This window comes from Oxyura jamaicensis, chromosome 2 (genome assembly GCF_011077185.1).
Source record: "Oxyura jamaicensis isolate SHBP4307 breed ruddy duck chromosome 2, BPBGC_Ojam_1.0, whole genome shotgun sequence".
NCBI lineage: Eukaryota > Metazoa > Chordata > Aves > Anseriformes > Anatidae > Oxyura > Oxyura jamaicensis.
In genome coordinates, this window is record NC_048894.1 from 28,540,378 (window position 1) to 28,547,421 (window position 7,044).

At 35.2% G+C, this 7,044-nt stretch overlaps 1 protein-coding gene across 4 annotated transcripts in view; it reads left to right on the forward strand.

Moving 5' to 3' along the window:
• PHF14 (PHD finger protein 14) overlaps positions 1-7,044 on the forward strand; it is a 167,221-nt gene that overhangs the window by 118,436 nt on the left and 41,741 nt on the right. The window lies entirely within an intron of this gene.

Below are 7,044 nucleotides of genomic sequence, written 5' to 3' on the forward strand. Positions count from 1 at the left end.
ATTCTGGTGTGCTCATTTTCATGGATCTTAATCTGAGGTATTTTAGTGTGTATTTATCTTAGCATTTTGGTTAAGGTCAGGCATTAATTTTTGAAGCAAACCACACAGTTGCTACCAATTACTGGGCTTTGGTTCATGTTATAGAGAGGTCACAAAGTGTGCAAGCTGGGGTTCTTTCAGCAGACGCCAGAGCTGGAGGTGGACATGCAGTCTCTATGGCCAAACCAGAAATGTCTCTGAAACCTGTGTAGCTTGTCTGGCTGATCCCCAACACCACAGCTCTTCCTGTCACACCACAGTAGTGCTGGTGTCGGTATGTCCTGACTCTCCTTGTGTGTTGTCCTGGGACTGCGTAGTTGATTCTTGACCTTCAATTGTTTTTGGTCTTTTGATGAAGCTCTAAACTGCAAAATATTTTTATATATCTAAACTGCAAAATATTTTTATATATCTAAACTGCAAAATATTTTTAACTCATCCAGCCCATAGTGTTCTACATTTGGACTATTTAATTTCTTCCATCATGTGCTTTCTGGAGTCTTGTTCACATGTGCCATTCACATGGAAGGTGCATGCTACCCTTCCACAAATCTTTCTGGAGCCAGTCGTGGTAGCCCTGGTTGTTTCAGGAGAGGCCTTGCCAGCGATTAGGAAGCTTTGTGCATTTCAGAACATGTTCTCTACTCTCTCACACGACGATGCTTGGGATCCATCTGGTGTTTATTATTGGAGTGGAAGGAGAAATACTTCTAAGGTTGATACATACGTTTAATGGAGATGTGAAGAAGCAACATCAAAAGAGAGTTGTTTAGGCATGAAGTGACTATTAAAATCACTCTTACGTTCACTGTATCAAAGGGATTTCTGCTTTAGTTTTATTGACTACAAAAGCTATTTCATTCTCATTTCAATAACAGATTTTGTGGAATTATGTATCAGTAGAGTCTCAAGGTAGAAAGCCTAAAATTTAATACACATATATATGCTATTAGATTATTAATTTTAGTAATTTGCATATTTGTATAAGCACTGCGTGCAAAATGTTTTTAACTGAAAGAATCTGGGCCACAATGTTATTTAAGCATTATACTGAAACATAAGGGGCTTGGTGTTTTGTTTTGTTTTATTTTGTTTTAAATATAGATGGGAAACAAAAAGGATTTATGTCTTAAAAAAAAAAAAAAAAAGAAAAAGAAAATATTCATGCCTCCTAGAACAAGGGACTAAGGTCAACATTTTAAGTTAATGTAGCCTCATCATTCCATATATCATTTTCAGTGTTTTTAATTAGGGAAGAATGAGGAATTTCTAGGTCTTTTTGAGGATGCTTTAAAGCAGCAGCACTGGGTTTGACCTTTCAGTTCCTGCAGGCTCAGCAAAAGATGGCTGATTAATGTCACATCTTAAAATGTATCAACTGGGCTGCTCCTTCCCTTTTTAGCAAATAGTCCCTTGTCAGTGTGGCTCAGTCTGACAGAACAAAACATCCTTGTTTTAGCTGGCTATTTTGCATTAATAAGAGTATGTATCTGTATGAGTAGTTTAAACTTACATGGAAATTTTCTTTAATTACTGCAGTCTGCTGACTAGTGGGAATGAATAAATCAGGGGCACCCACAAAATAGAGTTCCTAACATAATTGTTTGAGGCTTGTTAAAGGATTTCTGTGAGGTTTTATCTTTTAATTTGGCATATTAGGATGTTACAATGAGATCTGAATAGGAGGGTATAAGAAACATTTTTGTATGAATGCTCTTATATAGATGGATTGATTTCTTTTAAAATATTTCATAGTTTTGAATTAATGTTTTGTTTCTGTGCTTTACCAGTTTAAAGTAAAATATGGTACCTTTTGGTGATGGGGATCTAGAGAGAGAGAGAAACAGGATGGGAAGAATTAATGAGACTGCGAGAGGAGCCCTTGGCACAGAAGGGAAAATGCGAGCACACATGCATTGTTATGAATGAGAAAATTCTACACGGAGGAATACACAAAAACCCTCTGAGGAGGGAATAGAATGAATTTAAGCCTACGGCTGTGGTAAAGTTGAAAGAAGGATGGAGAGGGCACACAGAGAGCCTTCCCCCAGAGCAGGACAGAGTGCTTATGGAAAACCTCTGAAACACAGGCAGATAAGGATGCCATAAGAGGAAAGTTTAGGGAGCTATAAAACTTGCGTAATAAACTCAGACTGCAAGAATGATGTACTGTGTAATCCCTTATTTCCTCTTGTTACTGGAAAAAAAAATCTGGAACTGGGGAGAGATGAAAACCAATTTTGATTTAATAAGTAGTCTGACAATTTTGTGATGCTTTTGGTGATCACACATTTTAACATCACTCTGTTTTGTGTTATGTTGGGAAAATCTGAACTTCAAGGAGCTGAAAAGTAAGAATCAGTACTGATGAAGATGTAAGAAGCTAAATAAATATTACTTAAAGGACATCTCAAAGGAAAAAGAAAAAAAAGCTCAGTGAATGTGCTGACCCTGTCTTGAGAATTAAGTTAGATGATACAATTTAAAGCTTTGTTCCAACATCTGACAGACGCACTCTGCATGCTGATGCATAATATCTGAAGATTGTGTGCTTGAAAGAAAGCCTTTTCTAAGCTACGTTCTATTTTTGTTAGAATAAAGCAGCTGGTTTTTGAGCAGAGATCTTCTCAAGTGCCCAATCTTCTAGTTCAAGCAAAGTGTTAGTGAAGTATTGTGAGCGAATGTTGTGTACGCTTTCTATCAAGCTGTGGAAGAGGGGAGAAGCAAACTGCTTGGGCCAGAAATTGTGTGAATAGGCAGCTTGGCCTGAAGGGTGGAAGTAAGTTTGCTGCTGTGCCATACTGCAAAATTAATGGTGCTGGATCACTGTGCTCCAAGAGCTTGAAAATTTTGAGGTGGCTTAAACATGTCTTGAAAACAAATACAAACAAAGGGGAGTAAAGCTATCTTTTGGAGACACTGTATAAATATACTGCTGTGGTTGGCCCCAGACCATTGCTGAAGAAAGAAATACCGCTCGTGGAAACAGAGGACTGCAAACCCAAATGTTGTCTTACACATGGAGCAATTGTAGTTGCAGCAGCTCCTTCCACAGCTAATAGCAGATGTCTATGGACATTTGCTGATCTGAAAATGTATTTTAAACCTTAGGGGTAAAATACAAGTGTCTTTCTGTAAATACACTGAAGTCAGCTGTTGCAAGTTGTATGACACATGCAGAACAATGAGAGGCACGCTTACGGTAGATGCTTATGATATATTTGAGAATTTGTTATGCAACTTTTGGTCTTACCTCTTTTAGAGAAAAAAAAAAAAAAAGATGGGAGATGTGAGCTGTACCAAATGGACATAGGGAAGATGAAATATCCCTATCCAGCAGTAATAAATCATGTATTGTCTTAAAGAGCTTTTAAAACTCTTTTAAAATTAGGATAAAAATAATTTGGGGGGCTATAGTGTATAGCTCTATCCTAAATCATAATAAAAAATAAAAATCAGAACAATAACTAGGAAGAAAGCAGTATCAGCAGAAAAGGAAAAGGTATTGAGTTCCTGTTATATACAATGATAATAGTGTAGTACAGAAGTCTTGCCAGTATATTAATATCCTGCAAAAGGATAGTCATGTAAAATCTGTTGCTCTGGTACACCAGATAATTACAAAGTTATCTGAAACATGGGGGATATAGCACAAGACAAATAGATATTGGCTTTTTCCCTTTATTGAAGAAAGACTAAAATTTCTGGTGATACAAATATACAAATAGATGCTTATGTCATTATATATATATATTTTTTTTTTTCCAATAATTTCAGTCACAGTGTATCTGTGATCACTAGTCGTAGTTTGTGACAGTAACAGGAAAGGTGTACTCCTTTGCATTATGTATAGGAGATGAGATTAGTGTCAACAACCTATATTTTCATGGTTAATTCTAGTTGTTTTTTTTTTAATGTATTTTTATTAATTACAGTGCTTTAACATTTGGTTATTGAATTCAGAGATTTTGGGGGTCATAAAAGTGAGTACTGAAAGACAGCTTTTGAATGATGGGAAAGTAAAAGGAAAATATAATGATCTATGAGAGTTTAATTTTATAAGTAGAGGATTCAGTCCACAGAGAGGTAGGAATAGTACACTGGCTAATGGAAATGTGGAAAATTAGAAAGGGGAAACTAATTCAGATTCCAGAGGTTGGTGAGTGATGACATCTTCAAATAGTAAAATGTTCTGCTGTTTGCTGTTTCTATTTGCATATGATAAAGTTGGAAGAATAAACATGAAAAACATTATTTTGGGAGTGCTCTTTCCAGCTTTAAGTATGTGTAGATTAATGTTTGGTTCATTTTTGTTGTTGTTGTTTTTTTTTTTTTTTGATTGATTTTTTTATTTTTAAATTTGAAGAAAGCATCTTGAGAAAACATATGACCTTATTTCTTTTAATACTTTGTTCAAACAGTTTTAATGAAAGCTAAGCAATAAATAGTAGCATCTTTATTTTTAAATAGCTGTAAAGGGAAATTGTGGTTTTACACTTGGAAATGTAGGCAGATTTCAAAGATGCAAGCTTGCTTTATCAGTGCTGTAGTTTATAGAAAGTTAGAAGGATAAGAAATTGAAACAGATTGGTATTTACTGGAAACTTTGTGTAACTTTACTAGTTCTTCTGTATTGCAGAGTTTAATTAAAACAAACAAACAAAAGGTGTGAGGCTAAAGAATGTTATTAAGGTTCTGTACTTGAAAAATAGAGAATTATAAAAGGTTTTCCTTTAGTTTCTGCCTTTAAAAGAGGGCAGAGGTTTTAGATCCAGGTTTGTTTCGTGAACTGAAGTAGTTTCAGAGTCAGATGAGAAGGAGAGGCTGTTGTGTTGACAGTGTTATGCACACAGAAATCTTTGTCCCTTCCTGAGAAAGAAAACATAGCCAAGGACAGCACAAGTGTTGCTTCTGTGACTGGCAGTGCGGGAGGTTAGCACATGTATCTTAAAGGCTATGTTTGTAATTTTGTGTCTTTGGAGAGGGCAGAGGAAGAGAGGAGATTGTCAAATATGAAAGAAAATTAACATGAGGAAATAATCAAAATAGGAACAGAGAAGGGAAATGAAATTTTACAGATGTGGAGTGGGACTTTTAAAGCCTGTATTCTTTCCTCATTAACCAGCACAGAGTAAAATCCTAAGAAAGACAAAGTGATTGATCTCATGTGTAAGTAGATTGAGATAAACAGTACATTCTTCCTGGGGCTTTACTTTGTCTGCCCGGGAACTGTGAAGAACTACAGACATCTTGCTAGATTTTACCATATTCTGACTAAGATTTCCCAAGTAAGCACCTGGAAGAACAAGGGATAGCAAGAGCAGCCGGCTGCTAGGAGGGCATCTTCTGCCTCCTGGGCTGCAGAGGGACCTTGCTCTGACACAGGAAGGCTACTAAATGCAGTACAAAAATGATGCTCGTGGAGGCTAAAAGCACTTTGGCACTTCAACAAAAATAGACTCATTTCTTCCCATAGTCCTTCAGCCTTAAGAAGCTGGCTTCATGTTTTAGAAGGAGCTTTTTTTTTTTTTTTTTTTTTTTTCTTTCCCCTTTCCATTTGTAAGTCTAAAGAGGGACAAATATTTCTACTTTGCTACTGTTAAAAGTCTTTGTTAGTAACTTTGGCTTCCAATTCATTACTGCAGTCATGTTTTCAGAGCCTGGTGTAAGAGATAAACCCTTTGCAAATGAAGACAGCATCCATTTTCTTTCTACCTCAGGCCACACAGAATTGATTGGGGTAATAAAATGACAGTACCGTGTAATATACTGACGGCTCTTTAATTTGAAAACTAGTTCCAGGGTGATTCAAAGCTTGTTTAAAGCTAATTTATGGCTTATGTAATTTTCAACTGGACCAAGGTGGAGGATGACACATGAAAACTGATGCAGAGTTAACATATTATATTCAAACATGACAGCTTGAAATTATCTATAAAGGGTTTGGGCAATGTGAGTTGGTGTGTTTGGGTTCTTTTGTTTTGTTTTGTTTTAAAGTAGCAATGGCATACAAAGTAACTGATGCTCAGCTAATATTTGTATGACACTGTTTTTCCATCTTGTTTCAAATGCATCTTCTTACATTTTCTAGCAAAGTATTTTAAGTATTTTTTTTTAATGAAGTTTATATAGTTTTCCATTTTCTTCAAAATCAAAGGCTGTGTAGAGCTTCCATTTTATGAGTTGCATCTGTTGTGACTTTAACATAGATGGGTAAACACTGTGACATTATTTTGTTTCCGTAGTATTCATTATGAATATAGCACTGGCAGTGTACATGTCTGAATATATATCTGCAACATACATATAAAACACATATATTTATATATGTATATTTAAAGTGAAATTTAATGGTCTCTTCTAAAAATAAATAATAATAATAAAGTAAAAATACTGAAGTCCTCAAATTAGGACTTCAAAAACAAATAAAATTAAGCATAGCGTAAAATGTAAATATTTTCCTCTGAAATCTATCACTTTTTTGTAGCTCACACATGAAATATGCATCTGGTCTGTATGCACTATTAATTTTTCAGTGTGTTGTTTCAGTGATACTTCTGCACAGCAAAGGGCAAATACTAAAAGAAGAATGTTTATTTCTATTACAGTAGATGCAAATAACAAGTGTGCCTAACAGCTTGAAAGGTAGAAAAAGATTGGGTATTTTGAAGGAATTGCATTACAGTTGGATACATTTTTGATTTCTCACCTCTCACCATTCATTATCACCTTTGATCTCTAATAGCCTTAATTAAAATAATAATAATAATATTAATAATAAATGGTGAAGGTCCAAGAATCCAAACTGAACCAGCCACCAGCCATTCCATTGAAGCCACCACCATTTTGTGTCTGCTGCCAAGGAGGGTTTACCACCAATGTCATGACTCTAGCATGCATGTTCCATCCCAGGACCAGAAGATCCAATTTGTTATGTGTTTATATGAACATGTAATTCAAATGCTTTTTTTTTTTTTTTTTTTTTTTTTTTTTTTTTTTTTTTTT